The 20,127-nt window shown below is 40.5% G+C and overlaps 1 long non-coding RNA gene across 1 annotated transcript in view; it reads right to left on the minus strand.

The window, feature by feature from the left end:
• LOC130682029 (uncharacterized) overlaps positions 1-18,444 on the minus strand; it is a 63,321-nt gene extending 44,877 nt beyond the window's left edge. Inside the window, exon 1 of the long non-coding RNA XR_008995335.1 lies at positions 17,235-18,444. This is a non-coding gene — a long non-coding RNA (uncharacterized LOC130682029). The remainder of the gene's footprint in view (positions 1-17,234) is intronic.
• Between the last annotated feature and the right edge of the window lie 1,683 nt (positions 18,445-20,127).

Consider the following 20,127-nt stretch of genomic DNA (forward strand, 5'->3'; position numbering starts at 1 on the left):
TTTATTTATTTATTTAATTTATTTTTTTTCTAAATAATTATTTTTTATTGAAGGGTAGTTGACACACAGTATTACATTACATGAGTTTCAAGTGTACAACACAGTGGTAGAACATTTATATACATAATTCTAGGTTCCAGCTATCACCCTACCAGGCTGTTACAATATCTTGACTATATTCCTTATGCTATACATTACATCCCGGTTACTAATTTATTTTACCATTGGAAGTCTGTCCTTTTTTTTTTTTTTTTTTTTTTTTGTGAGGGCATCTCTCATATTTATTGATCAAATGGTTGTTAACGACAATAAAATTCTGTATAGGGGAGTCAATGCTCAATGCACAATCATTAATCCACCCCAAGCCTAATTTTTGTCAGTCTCCAATCTTCTGAGGCATAACAAAGAAGTTTTTACATGTAGAACAAATTCTTACATAATGAATAAGTTACATAGTGAACAGTACAAGGGCAGTCATCACAGAAACTTTCGGTTTTGCTCATGCATTATGAACTCTAAACAGTCAGTTCAAATATGAATACTCATTTGGTTTTTATACTTGATTTATATGTGGATACCACATTTCTCTCTTTATTATTATTATTTTTAATAAAATGCGGAAGTGGTAGGTAGATACAAGATAAAGGTAGAAAACATAGTTTAGTGTTGTAAGAGAGCACATGTAGATGATCAGGTGTGTGCCTGTAGACTATGTGTTAATCCAAGCTAGACCAGGGCAATAAAACATCCACGTATGCAGAAGATTTCTCTCAGAACGGGGGGGTGAGGTTCTAAGCCTCACCTCTGTTGATCCCCATTTTCTCACCTGATGGCCCCCCTGCGACTGTGCCTGTCTTAGGTTGTTCCTCCCTTGAGGAATCTTACCCGTCTCTGGCTAACCAGTCATCTTCCGGGGCCATACAGGGAAATGTGAAGTTGGTAAGTGAGAGAGAAGCCTTATTGTTTGAAAAAGTTAGCTTTTTACTTCTTTGCATATTTATGCCCTGTGGCTTCTATGCCCAGCATTTGTCTTGAGGTATCTTTACCACTTGGAAGAATTATGATACTCGGTAAATTTGATATGAGGCACGAATTCTATTTAAGGGTTGTAATTAGGAAGGAAGAAGAAAAGCTATAGAAGTAGCAGGCGGAAGAAAACATGGGAAGATTGATTATTTCTTTGATATATCTTCTTGTAGAGTAACTTCAGCATGTATAGGTTTTAAGCTACTACTTAAATTGCACACACACATTAACATAATAGGAGTATAGTTACATAACCAAGGCATATCTGTAATTACCAGCCATCTGCAGTGAAACCAAGAAAACCAGTTAGGCACCTTAGGCATTTGTGAAAACTTATCTATGATATGGTGGATATTGTCCAACTGAACTTGAACAGTCTGAGAGAAATCAGACAAATTAAAACAACCCATTCCTGGGGACTGTTCACATGCCATATGTTCTTTTAACAGTAAATAGTTTGTAGTTGTAAGACTTTGGAGCGCTACAATTTGCACTTCTCCAAATTCTTGGTTGAGTTCCAACAGTATAGATCCAGTCCAATTTTGTTGTTTTACTGTATGCACAGGCCAGCTTAGGTATCTCCTTCCTCATTCCCATGGCAAGTCCAGGAACTGGTGGGATGAGTGCATCTACAGCTGTAGCAGTGCGTGGATCTTTGTTGGGGTTTTTTGATGATCATCTTCTGGCATGAGTCTTCCAGAGAGTGCAGATGTTGGAAGTTCTTTTTCATATCGTATCTTAGTTCATTTTCGGGGTAGCCCAATTAGGCTTTGATCCTCTGTATAAACACAAACAGACCCTTTGCCTACACTTTTATATGCCCTTTATACCCTTGTGTAGAACTCGTTGGAGGTTACCACACAGGAACTGCCCTTTTTTTTTTTTTTTTTTTTTGCTATCACTAATCTACACTTACATGACGAATATTATGTTTACTAGGCTCTCCCCTATACCAGGTCTCCCCTATAAACCCCTTTACAGTCACTGTCCATCAGCATAGCAAAATGTTGTAGAATCACTACTTGCCTTCTCTGTGTTGTACAGCCCTCCCTTTTCTCCTACCCCCCCCATGCATGTTAATCTTAATAAACCCCTACTTCTCCCCCCCTTATCCCTCCCTACCCACCCATCCTCCCCAGTTCCTTTCCCTTTGGTACCTGTTAGTCCATTCTTGAGTTCTGTGATTCTGCTGCTGTTTTGTTCCTTCAGTTTTTCCTTTGTTCTTATATTCCACAGATAAGTGAAATCATTTGGTATTTCTCTTTCTCCGCTTGGCTTGTTTCACTGAGCATAATACCCTCCAGCTCCATCCATGTTGCTGCAAATGATTGGATTTGCCCTTTTCTTATGGCTGAGTAGTATTCCATTGTGTATATGTACCACCTCTTCTTTATCCATTCATCTATTTTTTTTTTTTTTATAATAATTATTTTTTATTGAAGGGTAGTTGACACACAGTATTACATTACATGAGTTTCAAGTGTACAACACAGTAGTAGAACATTTATATACATAATTCTAGGTTCCAGCTATCACCCTACGAAGCTGTTACAATATCTTGACTATATTCCTTATGCTATACATTACATCCTGGTTACTAATTTATTTTACCATTGGAAGTCTGTCCTTTTTTTTTTTTTTTTTTTTGTGAGGGCATCTCTCATATTTATTGATCAAATGGTTGTTAACGACAATAAAATTCTGTATAGGGGAGTCAATGCTCAATGCACAATCATTATTCCACCCCAAGCCTAATTTTTGTCAGTCTCCAATCTTCTGAGGCATAACAAACAAGTTTTTACATGTAGAACAAATTCTTACATAATGAATAAGTTACATAGTGAACAGTACAAGGGCAGTCATCACAGAAACTTTCGGTTTTGCTCATGCATTATGAACTCTAAACAGTCAGTTCAAATATGAATACTCATTTGGTTTTTATACTTGATTTATATGTGGATACCACATTTCTCTCTTTATTATTATTATTTTTAATAAAATGCGGAAGTGGTAGGTAGATACAAGATAAAGGTAGAAAACATAGTTTAGTGTTGTAAGAGAGCACATGTAGATGATCAGGTGTGTGCCTGTAGACTATGTGTTAATCCAAGCTAGACCAGGGCAATAAAACATCCACGTATGCAGAAGATTTCTCTCAGAACGGGGGGGTGAGGTTCTAAGCCTCACCTCTGTTGATCCCCAATTTCTCACCTGATGGCCCCCCTGCGACTGTGCCTGTCTTAGGTTGTTCCTCCCTTGAGGAATCTTACCCGTCTCTGGCTAACCAGTCATCTTCCGGGGCCATACAGGGAAATGTGAAGTTGGTAAGTGAGAGAGAAGCCTTATTGTTTGAAAAAGTTAGCTTTTTACTTCTTTGCATATTTATGCCCTGTGGCTTCTATGCCCAGCATTTGTCTTGAGGTATCTTTACCACTTGGAAGAATTATGATACTCGGTAAATTTGATATGAGGCACGAATTCTATTTAAGGGTTGTAATTAGGAAGGAAGAAGAAAAGCTATAGAAGTAGCAGGCGGAAGAAAACATGGGAAGATTGATTATTTCTTTGATATATCTTCTTGTAGAGTAACTTCAGCATGTATAGGTTTTAAGCTACTACTTAAATTGCACACACACATTAACATAATAGGAGTATAGTTACATAACCAAGGCATATCTCTAATTACCAGCCATCTGCAGTGAAACCAAGAAAACCAGTTAGGCACCTTAGGCATTTGTGAAAACTTATCTATGATATGGTGGATATTGTCCAAATGAACTTGAACAGTCTGAGAGAAATCAGACAAATTAAAACAACCCATTCCTGGGGACTGTTCACATGCCATATGTTCTTTTAACAATAAATAGTTTGTAGTTGTAAGACTTTGGAGCGCTACAATTTGCACTTCTCCAAATTCTTGGTTGAGTTCCAACAGTATAGATCCAGTCCAATTTTGTTGTTTTACTGTATGCACAGGCCAGCTTAGGTATCTCCTTCCTCATTCCCATGGCAAGTCCAGGAACTGGTGGGATGAGTGCATCTACAGCTGTAGCAGTGCGTGGATCTTTGTTGGGGTTTTTTGATGATCATCTTCTGGCATGAGTCTTCCAGAGAGTGCAGATGTTGGAAGTTCTTTTTCATATCGTATCTTAGTTCATTTTCGGGGTAGCCCAATTAGGCTTTGATCCTCTGTATAAACACAAACAGACCCTTTGCCTACACTTTTATATGCCCTTTATACCCTTGTGTAGAACTCGTTGGAGGTTACCACACAGGAACTGCCCTTTTTTTTTTTTTTTTTTTTGCTATCACTAATCTACACTTACGTGACGAATATTATGTTTACTAGGCTCTCCCCTATACCAGGTCTCCCCTATAAACCCCTTTACAGTCACTGTCCATCAGCATAGCAAAATGTTGTAGAATCACTACTTGCCTTCTCTGTGTTGTACAGCCCTCCCTTTTCTCCTACCCCCCCCATGCATGTTAATCTTAATAAACCCCTACTTCTCCCCCCCTTATCCCTCCCTACCCACCCATCCTCCCCAGTTCCTTTCCCTTTGGTACCTGTTAGTCCATTCTTGAGTTCTGTGATTCTGCTGCTGTTTTGTTCCTTCAGTTTTTCCTTTGTTCTTATATTCCACAGATAAGTGAAATCATTTGGTATTTCTCTTTCTCCGCTTGGCTTGTTTCACTGAGCATAATACCCTCCAGCTCCATCCATGTTGCTGCAAATGATTGGATTTGCCCTTTTCTTATGGCTGAGTAGTATTCCATTGTGTATATGTACCACCTCTTCTTTATCCATTCATCTATTGATGGACATTTAGGTTGCTTCCAATTCTTGGCTATTGTAAATAGTGCTGCAATAAACATAGGGGTGCATCTGTCTTTCTCAAACTTGATTGCTGCGTTCTTAGGGTAAATTCCTAGGAGTGGAATTCCTGGGTCAAATGGTAAGTCTGTTTTGAGCATTTTGATGTACCTCCATACTGCTTTCCACAATGGTTGAACTAAATTACATTCCCACCAGCAGTGTAGGAGGGTTCCCCTTTCTCCACAGCCTCGCCAACATTTGTTGTTGTTTGTCTTTTGGATGGCAGCCATCCTTACTGGTGTGAGGTGATACCTCATTGTAGTTTTAATTTGCATTTCTCTGATAATTAGCGATGTGGAGCATTTTTTCATGTGTCTGTTGGCCATCTGTATTTCTTTTTTGGAGAACTGTCTGTTCAGTTCCTCTGCCCATTTTTTAATTGGGTTATTTGTTTTTTGTTTGTTGAGGCGTGAGAGCTCCTTATATATTCTGGACGTCAAGCCTTTATCGGATGTGTCATTTTCAAATATATTCTCCCATACTGTAGGGATCCTTCTTGTTCTATTGATGGTGTCTTTTGCTGTACAGAAGCTTTTCAGCTTAATATAGTCACACTTACTCATTTTTGCTGTTGTTTTCCTTGCCCGGGGAGATATGTTCAAGAAGAGGTCACTCATGTTTTTGTCTAAGAGGTTTTTGCCTATGTTTTCTTCCAAGAGTTTAATGGTTTCATGGCTTACATTCAGGTCTTTGATCCATTTTGAGTTTACTTTTGTATATGGGGTTAGACAATGGTCCAGTTTCATTCTCCTACATGTAGCTGTCCAGTTTTGCCAGCACCACCTGTTGAAGAGACTGTCATTTGGCCATTGTATGTCCATGGCTCCTTTATCAAATATTAATTGACCATATATGTCTGGGTTAATGTCTGGATTCTCTAGTCTGTTCCATTGGTCTGTGGCTCTGCTCTTGTGCCAGTACCAAATTTTCTTGATTACTATGGCTTTATAGTACAGCTTGAAGTTGGGGAGTGAGATCCCCCCTACTTTATTCTTCTTTCTCAGGATTGCTTTGGCTATTCGGGGTCTTTGGTGTTTCCATATGAATTTTTGAATTATTTGTTCCAGTTCATTGAAGACTGTTGCTGGTAGTTTCATAGGGATTGCATCAAATCTGTATATTGCTTTGGGCAGGATGGCCATTTTGACGATATTAATTCTTCCTAGCCACGAGCATGGGATGAGTTTCCATCTGTTAGTTTCCCCTTTAATTTCTCTTAAGAGTGACTTGTAGTTTTCAGAGTATAAGTCTTTCACTTCTTTGGTTAGGTTTATTCCTAGGTATTTTATTTTTTTTGATGCAATTGTGAATGGAGTTGTTTTCCTGATTTCTCTTTCTGTTGGTTCATTGTTAGTATATAGGAAAGCCACAGATTTCTGTGTGTTGATTTTGTATCCTGCAACTTTGCTGTATTCCGATATCAGTTCTAGTAGTTTTGGGGTGGAGTCTTTAGGGTTTTTTATGTACAGTATCATGTCATCTGCAAATAGTGACAGTTTAACTTCTTCTTTACCAATCTGTATTCCTTATATTTCTTTATTTTGTCTGATTGCCGTGGCTAGAACCTCCAGTACTTTGTTAAATAACAGTGGAGAGAGTGGGCATCCCTGTCTAGTTCCCGATCTCAGAGGAAATGCTTTCAGCTTCTCGCTGTTGGCTGTGGGTTTATCATAGATGGCCTTTATTATGTTGAGGTACTTGCCCTCTATTCCCATTTTGCTGAGAGTTTTTAACATGAATGGATGTTGAACTTTGTCAAATGCTTTTTCAGCATCTATGGAGATGATCATATGGTTTTTGTCTTTCTTTTTGTTGATGTGGTGGATGATGTTGATGGACTTTCGAATGTTGTACCATCCTTGCATCCCTGGGATGAGTCCCACTTGGTCATGGTGTATGATCCTTTTGATGTATTTTTGAATTCGGTTTGCTAATATTTTGTTGAGTATTTTTGCATCTACGTTCATCAGGGATATTTGTCTGTAGTTTTCTTTTTTGGTGGGGTCTTTGCCTGGTTTTGGTATTAGGGTGATGTTAGCTTCATAGAATGAGTTTGGGAGTATCCCCTCCTCCTCTATTTTTTGGAAAACTTTAAAGAGAATGGGTATTATGTCTTCCCTGTATGTCTGATAAAATTCCGAGGTAAATCCATCTGGCCCGGGGGTTTTGTTCTTTGGTAGTTTTTTGATTACCTCTTCAATTTCGTTGCTGGTAATTGGTCTGTTTAGATTTTCTGTTTCTTCCTGGGTCAATCTTGGAAGGTTATATTTTTCTAGGAAGTTGTCCATTTCTCCTAGGTTTCCCAGCTTGTTAGCATATAGGTTTTCATAGTATTCTCCAATAATTCTTTGCATTTCCGTGGGGTCCGTCGTGATTTTTCCTTTCTCGTTTCTGATACTGTTGATTTGTGTTGAGTCTCTTTTCTTCTTAATAAGTCTGGCTAGAGGCTTATCTATTTTGTTTATTTTCTCGAAGAACCAGCTCTTGGTTTCATTGATTTTTGCTATTGTTTTATTCTTCTCAATTTTATTTATTTCTTCTCTGATCTTTATTATGTCCCTCCTTCTGCTGACCTTAGGCCTCATCTGTTCTTCTTTTTCCAATTTCGATAATTGTGACATTAGACCATTCATTTGGGATTGCTCTTCCTTTTTTAAATATGCTTGGATTGCTATATACTTTCCTCTTAAGACTGCTTTTGCTGTGTCCCACAGAAGTTGGGGCTTAGTGTTGTTGTTGTCATTTGTTTCCATGTATTGCTGGATCTCCATTTTGATTTGGTCATTGATCCATTGATTATTTAGGAGCGTGTTGTTAAGCCTCCATGTGTTTGTGAGCCTCTTTGCTTTCTTTGTACAGTTTATTTCTAGTTTTATGCCTTTGTGGTCTGAAAAGTTGGTTGGTAGGATTTCAATCTTTTGGAATTTTCTGAGGCTCTTTTTGTGGCCTAGTATGTGGTCTATTCTGGAAAATGTTCCATGTGCACTTGAGAAGAATGTATATCCCGCTGCTTTTGGATGTAGAGTTCTATAGATGTCTATTAGGTCCATCTGCTCTACTGTGTTGTTCAGTGCTTCCGTGTCCTTACTTATTTTCTGCCCAGTGGATCTATCCTTTGGGGTGAGTGGTGTGTTGAAGTCTCCTAGAATGAATGCATTGCAGTCTATATCCCCCTTTAGTTCTGTTAGTATTTGTTTCACATATGCTGGTCCTCCTGTGTTGGGTGCATATATATTTAGAATGGTTATATCCTCTTGTTTGACTGAGCCCTTTATCATTATGTAGTGTCCTTCTTTATCTCTTGTTACTTTCTTTGTTTTGAAGTCTATTTTGTCTGATATTAGTACTGCAACCCCTGCTTTCTTCTCACTGTTGTTTTCTTGAAATATGTTTTTCCATCCCTTGACTTTTAGTCTGTACATGTCTTTGGGTTTGAGGTGAGTTTCTTGTAAGCAGCATATAGATGGGTCTTGCTTTTTTATCCATTCTGTTACTCTGTGTCTTTTGATTGGTGCATTCAACCCATTAACATTTAGGGTGACTATTGAAAGATATGTACTTATTGCCATTGCAGGCTTTAAATTCGTGGTTACCAAAGGTTCAAGGTTAGCCTCTTTAGTATCTTACTGCCTAACTTAGCTCGCTTATTGAGCTGTTATATACACTGTCTGGAGATTCTTTTCTTCTCTCCCTTCTTGTTCCTCCTCCTCGATTCTTCATATGTTGGGTGTTTTGTGCTGTGCTCCTTCTAGGAGTGCTCCCATCTAGAGCAGTCCCTGTAAGATGTTCTGTAGAGGTGGTTTGTGGAAAGCAAATTCCCTCCGCTTTTGTTTGTCTGGGAATTGTTTAATCCCACCGTCATATTTGAATGATAGTCGTGCTGGATACAGTATCCTTGGTTCAAGGCCCTTCTGTTTCATTGTATTAAATATATCATGCCATTCTCTTCTGGCCTGTAGGGTTTCTGTTGAGAAATCTGACGTTAGCCTGATGGGTTTCCCTTTATAGGTGACCTTTTTCTCTCTAGCTGCCTTTAACACTCTTTCCTTGTCCTTGATCTTTGCCATTTTAATTATTATGTGTCTTGGTGTTGCCCTTCTTGGATCCTTTCTGTTAGGGGTTCTGTGTATTTCCGTGGTCTGTTTGATTACTTCCTCCCCCAGTGTGGGGAAGTTTTCAGCAATTATTTCTTCTAAGATACTTTCCATCTCTTTTCCTCTCTCTTCTTCTTCTGGGACCCCTATAATACGGATATTGTTCCTTTTAGATTGGTCACACAGTTCTCTTAATATTGTTTCATTCCTGGAGATCCTTTTGTCTCTCTCTATGTCAGCTTCTATGCGTTCCTGTTCTCTGATTTCAATTCCATCAATGGCCTCTTGCATTCTATCCATTCTGCTTATAAACCCTTCCAGAGTTTGTTTCATTTCTGCGATCTCCTTTCTGGCATCTGTGATCTCTTTCCGGACTTCATCCCATTTATCTTGCGTATTTCTCTGCATCTCTGTCAGCATGTTTATGATTCTTATTTTGAATTCTTTGTCAGGAAGACTGGTTAGGTCTGTCTCCTTCTCTGGTGTTGTCTCTGTGATCTTTGTCTGCCTGTAGCTTTGCCTTTTCATGGTGATAGGAATAGTCTGCAGAACTGGGACGAGTGACGGCTGGAAGGACTTCCTTTCTTGTTGGTTTGTGGCCCTCCTCTCCTGGGAGAACAGCGGCCTCTAGTGGCTTGTGCTGCGCAGCTGCGCGCAGACAGGGATTCTGCTTCCTGCCCGGCTGCTATGGAGTTAATCTCCGCTGTTGCTGTGGGCGTGGCCTGGCTCGGGCAGCTACTCCAAAATGGTGGAGTCGCGTTGGAGCAGGAGCGGCTGGGAGGCTATTTATCTCCGTAAGGGGCCTCCCTGCTCCCTGCAGCCCAGGGGTTAGGGTGCCCAGAGATCCCGGATTCCCTACCTCTGGATTAAGTGACCCGCCCTGCCCCTTTAAGACTTCCAAAAAGCACCCGCCAAAACAAAACAACGACCACAAAAAAAAAACAAGAAAAAAAAATTTTTTTAATTAAAAAAAAAAAAATTTTTGATTAAAAAAAAAAAAGGTGGTCGTTCGTTTTTCTTTATTCTCCGGTGCCAGCCTCAGGCCTCTGCTCACCGGTCTTTCTGCCCTGTTTCCCTAGTATTGGGGTCCCTGTCCCTTTAAGACTTCCAAAAAGCGCTCGCCAAAACAAAGCAGCAAAAAAGCAAAAAAAAAAAAATGGTCGCGCGCTTTTCTTATGTCCTCTGTCGCCCAGCCTCCAGTGCCTGCTCACTGTTCTTGCTGCCCTGTTTTCCCAGTATCGAGGGCCCTGCACTCTGGCCCGGATGGCTGGGGCTGGGTGTTCGACAGCCCTCGGCTCCGTCTCCCTCCCGCTCTGCCTGCTCTTTTCCCGCCGGGAGCTGGGGGGAGGGGCGCTCGGCTCCCACGGGGCCGGGGCTTGTATCTTACCCCCTTCGCGAGGCGCTGGGTTCTCTCAGGTGTGGATGTGGTCTGGATATTGTCCTGTGTCCTCTGGTCTTTATTCTAGGAAGGGTTGTCTTTGTTATATTTTCATAGATATATGTTGTTTTGGGAGGAGATTTCCGCTGCTCTACTCACGCCGCCATCTTCCGCCCCTTCCTTTCTATTTATTTTTTATATTAAAAAAAAGTAGTGTTGGAGTTGACATCCAAAATATACAAAGAGCTCACGCACCTCAACAAACAAAAAGCAAATAATCCAATTTAAAAATGGGCAGAGGAGCTGAACAGACACTTCTCCAAAGAAGAAATTCAGATGGCCAACAGACACATGAAAAGATGCTCCACATCGCTAGTTATCAGAGAAATGCAAATTAAAACCACAATGAGATATCACCTCACACCAGTTAGGATGGCCACCATCCAAAAGACAAACAACAACAAATGTTGGTGAGGTTGTGGAGAAAGGGGAACCCTCCTACACTGCTGGTGGGAATGCAAACTAGTTCAACTATTGTGGAAAGCCTTATGGAGGTTCCTCAAAATAGAAATACCATTTGACCCAGGATTTCCACTCCTAGGAATTTACCCTAAGAATGCAGTGTGAGGGGCTGAAGCAATTTCAGACATAAAAATAGGATACAAAGCTCTCTGTAAAGTTAGCCCCAGACTCTAGTCACGTACCAACTTCTGAGAAACTAAAGGAAAAGATATAAATCCCACGAGAAACAGGACGTTCAACTAACTCCGCGCTATTTTTGCTTCTTCTGTACATCGCTTTGTTAGAGACCAGCAGTATCACACATTTCCTGCAGCAGGTGGGAAAAACAGGATGCTTAAGCCCACCGAGCATTGAACAAGGAATATAGCTTTCTGAATTTAGGCAAAGACGGAAAAGTTGCAAAAACTAAGCAGGATGTGGTAAAAATGCTTAAAAGGATGTTGTAATAGGGGCTCGGGGCTGCACTTGGAGAGCTTGCTCCTTGGCAGATGCCGGCCGGCTAAAATAAAGGCTCCCTTTTTATAATCTACTTTTCTGTGAAGACCTGTTTCCTTACTCCTGCTCTGGCATGCCCGATCTGAGACCCATAACATTTGGGGGCTCATCAGGGATCGGGCACAATCGTTGAGCAGTTCTTTTGAGACCTTGAGATCGCTGACCACCTGTGGGCCTATGGGTGTCAGCACGTCCTCAACTGTCAGAGTTTCTAAGGAGCCATCTGGAAATCCTCCGGAGGTGAGTCTGGTTCTGGTTCTGGTTCTGGTTTGAGCGCTCATTTGACTCAATGGGGAGGCTGGACGCAGCATTACTCCCCAAGTCAGAGGTAGAGGCGGGACGTCGCCCTCCCCATCTGTCTGGTTCTGTGGTGGCCACCTGATGTGCGCAAGCGGTTTAGTGTGTCTTTTATATGTTCTTGTATGAGAAGTAATGTTAACTGTAGTCATTACGTCTCAATCTGTATGTTTGTGTGTCTAAATGTGTAAATGAAAAATATTTTTCTACTTCCGTATGGTATTAATAAAAATTGATTTAAAAACAAGCACTTTCTAAAATTTCTAAATTGGGCATTCTAAAACTTCCAAAAAAATTTTAGTAAAAGATATTAAGCATTAATGCTACATTCAAGTTAAACTGAAATAAACATGTCCTTATGGTTATCAGCTGCCTAAGTTTACCTAAAGTCATTTAAGTTGATGTTATCTGCTAAATCTTTCAAGAATAAAATGCTTAGAGGCTTGACTTTGTCTAATATTCAGTAAAGGTCTTGTAAGTGATCTAGCATAGTTGTTAGGAATGAGTAAACTAAGTGTAGCAAATAAACATCTTAATAATAATACTGTATTAATGTATAACAGTGTATATATATGCAAACAGCCTGAGAATTTTTGTAGTAACCAAAATTCTTAAAGTTTGCTAAGTTATATAGACATATTTTATGCCTGAGAAACTGTGCTGTAAAGCACATTTCCAAAAATGATAAAATGTTCATAAATTTGTCAATCTAAAGAATGCTAGTGTAACAGTTTACAATAGCCTACTTCTCAGTGTTCACTGAAAATTAAGGTTCCTATTGGTTTTAAGTTCTAATAAAACTACTTAAAGTAATAAGGAAAACATTTCTCCATGCTAAAGAATGTGTCTTTTGATAAAAGAATATAACTTTGTTCTAAAGTACAGCTGTTTATTTAAAGAGGAAGAACCCTGAATGTAACTCTGATAAAAGAATGTAACTTTGTTCTAAAGTACAGCTGTTTATTTAAAGAGGAAAAACTCTGAATGTAAAAAGGAAACTGTAGAAAATTTGTGGAAGAATTGATATGATCATGCTATATAAAATTAAAGCAAATAAGTTTTGATATCAAGTATATAGCAAAATTAGAATTTTGTTTTCAGTTACAAGGGCAAAGTTTTCTTAAACAGTCTGCTCTTAATGTTGAAAGATTGCAAAGGGTTCTCTAATTGTTTTATCAAAGCAGTTTCTCATGCTTAAAGTCTCAATGAGTTGTCTGAGTATTTAAGAAAATGAGATCTTAATATTAAGAGCACTAAAAGCTAAACTTTGCCTAACTGTAACCTTCTGTATTTGTCTTGGAGGTATTTTTGTTGTCATTCTGGTTAAATAGAAAAGTATTGCTTCCTAGCAACCTATAATCCTATTTAAGCAAGTGCCAAAGAAACTTTCTTCTGACAACTTCCCAAAATCAAATTCAAAAAGGTGCTTTTACCTCTAGTTAACTCTGATATGTTCCAGAGGGCCCCTGGAACAGGTCAGAGGAATATTTTTTCTCATTGAGGAAAGTATTTGGCTAATTTAGCTTATTTATCTGATATATAATTATCTGCTTAATTACCTGGAAAGCACTGTCAAAGGGAATGATGCTAAACTTTGTTACTGACTGTTTTTTTGTTATGGTAGTATCCCAGTTTCCTTATGTCAACTGTCTTACAGTAAGCTCTCGTCAGATCTTTAACCATTGTCATTTGTAAGTCTTCTTTTCATTTATAGTTACTGTTTTATCACTCCTACACTAGTAAAGAACTAGATTTCAGCAGAACAAGTATTGGTTACATAGGATTAAGTAAACTAAGGAAGATGATTTCATGGCTTTTTGTTTCAAATGTTGCTCTTAAAGTGTTTTAAGCTTTTTCTCTAAAGCTGACCACAGTTTATTAAACGACTGTCTTTATAAGCAGAATTGAAACTTTATCTTTCTCTCTACCTGATCCCTCCAGAATTTAAAAACTCTCAGTGACTATTTTTATATTTCATGGCAGTATGTTTATTTGCATAAGTTCAATAAGAATCTGCTTTCCTTGTAAGAGGACCAATTAAAAACACTGGTTATATTACCAAGGCTTTGACTTGAATGTTATACCTGAGAGACAAGTGTGTGGACTCAGATGTGAACAGACAGCTTTAAGGAACAGGTTGACTTTATAAAGCCAACAAAGCCCCTTGGAAGAATTAGCCTTGTACCTTGCTTACAGGGTTCCCAGCAGCCTTACCAGGTGAGTAAGGAAGGTCACTTCCTGGCAGGTGCAGGAACCTCAGGATGTCTTGGAGACCTTAAGAAGAGAGGAATTCACCCAAATGTACAGGTACTGCAGGCACAACCTGATGGCAAGACTGCCTTGGCTTTCTGGCCTCAAGAGGCCTTTAAAAGTTCAAACTGAAACTCCTTATAAAAAGTTCCAGCAAAGCACATTTAAAGAAAAGCCTATATAATCAATTGTTGTTCTTGATGCACTTATACAAATTATCAAGCCAAGTGTTAATTATTTTCTTAATATGGTTACTTCTAATAAAAATGAGGGTGATGTTAGAGAAAAGTGTTGTTTCAATAATGCAGCCTTTATCTATACTAAATACTAATACTAGTCATTGAGACATAAATTAGATCCAGAATTCTAGTTTCCCCAAAATATCTAACTATTATTCTCCAAATGTGTTAGTTTTCTCCCACGATTTCAGTTAAAGTTTTACTATTTCTAGTTCTTGTATTCAACCATGCATTCTTAATCTCATCAAGTTTGTCTTTCCAGAATGAAAAATTCAACTCCAGATATTGCTATTTAACCTAATAACACAATTTGTTCTATCTTGCCTAGAAGCCATAAAACTACAAATAGTAACAGAAATGGAACCTGGAATAGAAATGCCCATCTTCTGAGGCCCTCTCAACTGACCACTGATGGAGACCTAACTGCACCCTTTACTGCGCCCCTTCTCAGCATGAAGCAGCCAGAGCGGTCATCGCCCCCTTTCCCTAGCAGCAGCTTGAGTCTCTGTCTGCAGAGGGGAAAATGAGACAACCACCATGGGCTTAGACAAAGTAGAGTGAGGGCCTCTGGAAAAAGCATGACAAGATATTTACAGTCAAAGCAATGCAACAGTGTAAATTCCCTATCAAAACGGTGCTCAGCATTATGCAAAGTGAAGGGCACACTAATTCTCTAGGGTAAAGATACCAGACTAGGAATATAGACATCTTCAGTGAGATCAGTTAAAAGTCAAAAGGCCAGGAGCAACTTGCCCTAGAATGTTTGAGTGTTCTGCAAGAGTATCTCAGCATTACCCATGACTTCACTGTAAACAAGCCCCAGATCTTAGAACTCTTGAAGACAATTTGGCTGCCTAAGAGAGTGGCCATAATGCACTGTCCAGGACATCAAAAAGGAAATTCGCCTGAGGCAAGGGGAAACCGTGCAGCTGACCTGGCCGCCCGAGTATGGGGCAAAAGAAAACAGTGAAGGCTGGATGATCCACCCTGATAAGAGAGTTATGCTCCCTGCTGTGCTGGGAAAGGACTTGCTGAAACAGATACACAGTAGCACCCATTTGAGTAAAAATAAAATGATAGACAGTCCAGAAAGACTTCTGAATCCCCAGAGTGAGTAGGATGGCCTGTGAAATAGGGGAAAGTTGCATTGTCTGTCAACAAGTAAATTCCTCCCGACAGGTTACACAGGTACAGGGAAATAGAGAGAGAGGAGAATCCCCAGAGTGACATTGGGAGGTAGATTTCACTAAGATAAAACCTGGACAATATGGGTACAAATATTTGTTAGTTTTGTAGATACCTTCTCTGGGTAGGTAGAGGCTTTCCCAACAAAGACAGAAACAGCCCAAGTGACTGTGAAAAAGCTTTTAAATGAATAGTCCCCCAGTTCAGGTTGCCTCTGTCTATGGGGTCTGATAATGGACCGGCTTTTGTGGCACGACTGACCCAAGGAGTTGTTAGTGCCCTGAATGTCCTATGGAAACTTCACTGTGCTTACAGGCCCCAAAGTTCAGGCTAGGTTGAAATGATGATTCAGACCCTGAAAGAGACTCTTACTAAGTTAACTTTAGAAACTAGCGAAGAGTGGGTACAGATCCTCCCCTTGGCACTTCTCCGGGTAAAGTGCACCCCATATATTTTAAAGCTCACCCCTTTTGAGATTCTGTTTAGTCGACCCCCAACTATCCTCCCTCGTGTAGGCTTGGAAAAAGCTACAGAAACCTCTAATCAAGTAATTGCGCAGTCCTTATAGGCCCTACAAAGAATGCAAGACCAAATCCACTCCCTGGTGAAGGCTGCCATACAGGGAAACGATCTGCCAGAACCACACTCGTTCCAGCCGGGAGACCTTGTGTGGGTGAAACGACATAAGACTGAGGTGCTAGGGGCCCGGTGGAAAGGACCTTACCCAGTCGTCTTGACAACCCCCACAGCTGTGAAGGTTGCTGGTGTAAGACCATGGATCCAACACACACAGTTGAAGCTGGCGAGAGAGGGGGAGGAAAACCCCACTACTTGGACAGTGGTGAAGCCGCCGCCCAACCAAGACCTGCTAAAGATAAGACTCATAAGGAAAACCAAAAACTCAGATATATTGTTTTAATATTGTTTTTAGAGGCTCTACCTGCTCCCAGCCTTGCCACCCAGCACCCCCCACTGGCCAAGAAATTACTCATGGAATTTAATCAATACAGCCTTGGGAAAGAATATTATTAGTTTTACAGGAAGTGATCCCCCAGTTTTTAGATTTAATCTCTTTTAACTATGGCCAGAACTATCCACTTATAAGTATCCTAAGAATAAGGATGACAAGGCTTTTCAAAGAGCATTCCAAAAGTTGGATTTTTATGTTTGCCCAGCAAATCAGGGGGCCCACTGTCAGGGAAATGGACACTATCATTGTGCAAATTGGGGATGTGAAACCACAGACCCCTGGACAGACCATGAGCCCTATATTTCCTTGTCTCGAGACAGCCTCCCTGACCTCGATACAGCTGGAAAGATGAACCCACTAAAATTAAAAGTTAAAAATTAGGACCCTTATAGGGTGGGAAAGGATTGGGAGACAGAAAGGACTTGGGGGCTCTGGCTATATATAAGGAGCCAGGACCCAAGAACCGAGTTCACTATCCAAAGAGTTCAAATACCCCAGCTTCTGAACCCCGTGGTCCCCCTCCGAGAGGTACCCTTGTTAAATCCGGTGCCCTTCCGACGAGAGGAACACTGCAACTCCCCACCCCAATGCCAAAGCCCCACACTGAGCCATCAAGTGGGAATATTAGTTTAACAGAACCTCCTGACCCCGGACTGTTAATGACCACTGCAAGACCCCCGGACCAGATACTTGAGATGCTAGAGTCAGTCTACAGATTTGTAAATCAATCCACTGTCAATTTGACAAATGATTGCTAGTTCTGCCTAAATCCCAAACCTCCTTATTATGTTGGTCTAGCCGCAAATGCGACCCTGGGACAAGAAGAAAACATTCGCCTTTTTAGTCTAGATGAGATCAGGGACAGAGGTCTCTGCCCATGGAGATTGCACCTCTTGCTTACCTTGGGAGATGTGCAAGGCACAGGGTTTTGCATCCATTCCCCTTCATATTCAACCAAAAATCCCTGTCTTCAGAAACTCTGTGAAACTAAACTACACTTCCCCTGCCTCTCGTGAAAAAGTTAACTTCCTGGTTAGCCCATCTGCCACGTGGTTAGCTTGTACCAGCAGATTAACCCCTTGTTTGAGCAATTAATAACAGCTAGAGTAGGAGACCTAAGGGCACCCGAGCTCTATATTTTGGTTCACATCCTCCCTCAAGTTTATAACAGGGAAGCCGGTAGAGAACACATGGGCTTAATATATTCTCTTAGAACAAAAAGAACAGCCCCCATCCTAGTGCCCCTCCTAGTTGGGCTGAGAATAGCAGGATCAGTAGCAGTAGGGACTGCTTCTTTTGTTGTAAATGATGCCAATTTCAAAGTGCTCAGTAAACAAGTAGATAAAGATCTAGGGATGTTAGAGAGCTCAGTTCATCAATTAGAGTCAGCTGTAGACTCCCTAGCGGAAGTAGTCTTGCAGAATAGGAGAGGGCTGGACCTCCTCTTTATGAAACAAGGGGGACTTTGCATGGCCTTAGGTGAAACCTGCTGCTTCTATGCAAACAAATCAGGCATTATTCGAGATACCCTGGCTATGGTGAGACAGAACCTCAAAGAAAGAGAGATTCAGAGAGAAGCAACAGCAAACTGGTATCAAGGCCTGTTCTCATGGTCCCCTTGGCTAACGACCCTCCTGACAGCCCTTGCAGGTCCCCTTGCTCTCCTCCTGCTTGTAGTTACTGTAGGGTCCTGTGTTATGAATTGCCTCATGAGTTATATTCAGAAGAGACTAGCGGCATTAAAGCTACTTTTCATTAGAGAAAGTTACCAAGCCAAAAAAACTGAAGAGTCAATGGTTTGACTCTCTTACAAAGAGAGGGGAGACTGTGAGGGGCTGAAGCATTTTCAGACATAAAAATAGGGCACAAAGCTCTCTGTAAAGTTAGCCCCAGACTCTAGTCACATACCAACTTCTGAGAAACTAAAGGAAAAGATATAAATCCCATGAGAAACAGGATGTTCAACTAACTCCATGCTATTTTTGCTTCTTCTGTACATCGCTTTGTTAGAGACCAGCAGTATCACACATTTCCTGCAGCAGGTGGGAAAAACAGGATGCTTAAGCCCACCGAGCATTGAACAAGGAATATAGCTTTCTGAATTTAGGCAAAGACGGAAAAGTTGCAAAACTAAGCAGGATGTGGTAAAAATGCTTAAAAGGATGTTGTAACAGAGGTTCAGGGCTGCACTTGGAGAGCTTGCTCCTTGGCAGACACTGGCTGGCTAAAATAAAGGCTCCCTTTTTATAATCTGCTTTTCTGTGAGGACCTGTTTCCTTACTCTTGCTCCGGCGTGCCCAATCTGAGACCCATAACAGCAGGAGCCCCATTTGAAAAAGACATATGCACCCCTATGTTTATCGCAGCACTATTTACAATAGTGAAGAAATGGAAGCAACCTAAGTGTCCATCAGTAGATGAATGGATAAAGAAGATGTGGTGCATATACACAATGGAATAGTACCCAGCTATGAGAAAAAAACAGATCCTACCATTTGCAACAACATGGATGGAGCTAGAGGGTATTATGCTCAGTGAAATAAGCCAAGCAGAGAAAGACAAGTACCAAGTGATTTCACTCATATGTGGTGTATAAGAACAAAAGAAAACTGAAGGAGCAAAACAGCAGCAGAAGCACAGAACCCAAGAATGGACTAACAGTTACCAAAGGGAAAGGGACTGGGGAGGATGGGTGGGAAGGGAGGGATAAGGGCAGGAAAAAAGAAAGGGGGCATTACGATTAACATGTATAGTGGGGGGGGACAGGGAGGGCTGTGCAACACAGGGAAGACAAATAGTGATTTTACAGCATCTTACTATGTTGATGGACAGTGACTGTGAACGGGTATGTGGGGGGTCTTGGTGAAGGGGGGAACCTAGTAAACATAATGTCCTTCATGTAGTTGTAGATTAATGATACCAAAATAAAATTAATTTTAAAAAATCCTACAATTTACAACAACATGGATGGAGCTAGAGGGTATGCTTAGTGAAAAAAGCCAGGCGGAGAAAGACAAGTATCATATGATTTTACTCACCTGTGGGGTATAAGAACAAAGCAAAAACTAAAAGAACAAAAGAGCAGCAGACTCACAGAACCCAAGAATGGACTAACAGTTACCAAAGGGAGAGAGACTGAGGAGGATGGGTGGGAAGGGAGGGCTATGGGGGAAAAAGGGGCATTATGATTAGCACACATAATGTAGGGGGGGCCAAGGGGAAAGCAGTATAGCACAGAGAAGACAAGTAGGGATTTTATAGTATCTTACTACACTGATGGACAGTGACTGTAATACTGTAATGGGGTATGTGGTGGGGACTTGATAATAGGGAGAGTCTAGTGACCATAATGTTGTTCATGTAATTGTACGTTAATGATACCAAAACTTAAAGAAAAATTTTATGTGTCTACATTATGTATTTAAATTCTCTTACACTTAAAAAATGTATGTAATATTTATCACAAATTAATAATTTATAATAAGTCACCGATATTCTACATATAGTCCCTAAAAGAACGACAGCCTTTGTAGAAGGGTAGATATGCTTAAGGAACAATAGGGAAAATGATAGTAATAGCTAAAAGTTGGGTCCTGTGCCATACATTGACTCAAGGAAGTGGCCAGAAGCAATCTTGGAGAAATGAAGAAATGGGAGCAGGGAGGTGAGGTACCTAGTACCCTGGGGTGTCCTGGGAGCAGCAGGGGTCTCCGCTGTACACTGCTAAGGAGACTTCTAAGAAAGTGGATGTCCTGTGTTTGATTTTCTGTTTTCTGTTGTGTGGTCCTGGGGTT

The sequence above is a fragment of the Manis pentadactyla genome, chromosome X (assembly GCF_030020395.1).
Source record: "Manis pentadactyla isolate mManPen7 chromosome X, mManPen7.hap1, whole genome shotgun sequence".
Classification (NCBI taxonomy): Eukaryota; Metazoa; Chordata; class Mammalia; order Pholidota; family Manidae; genus Manis; species Manis pentadactyla.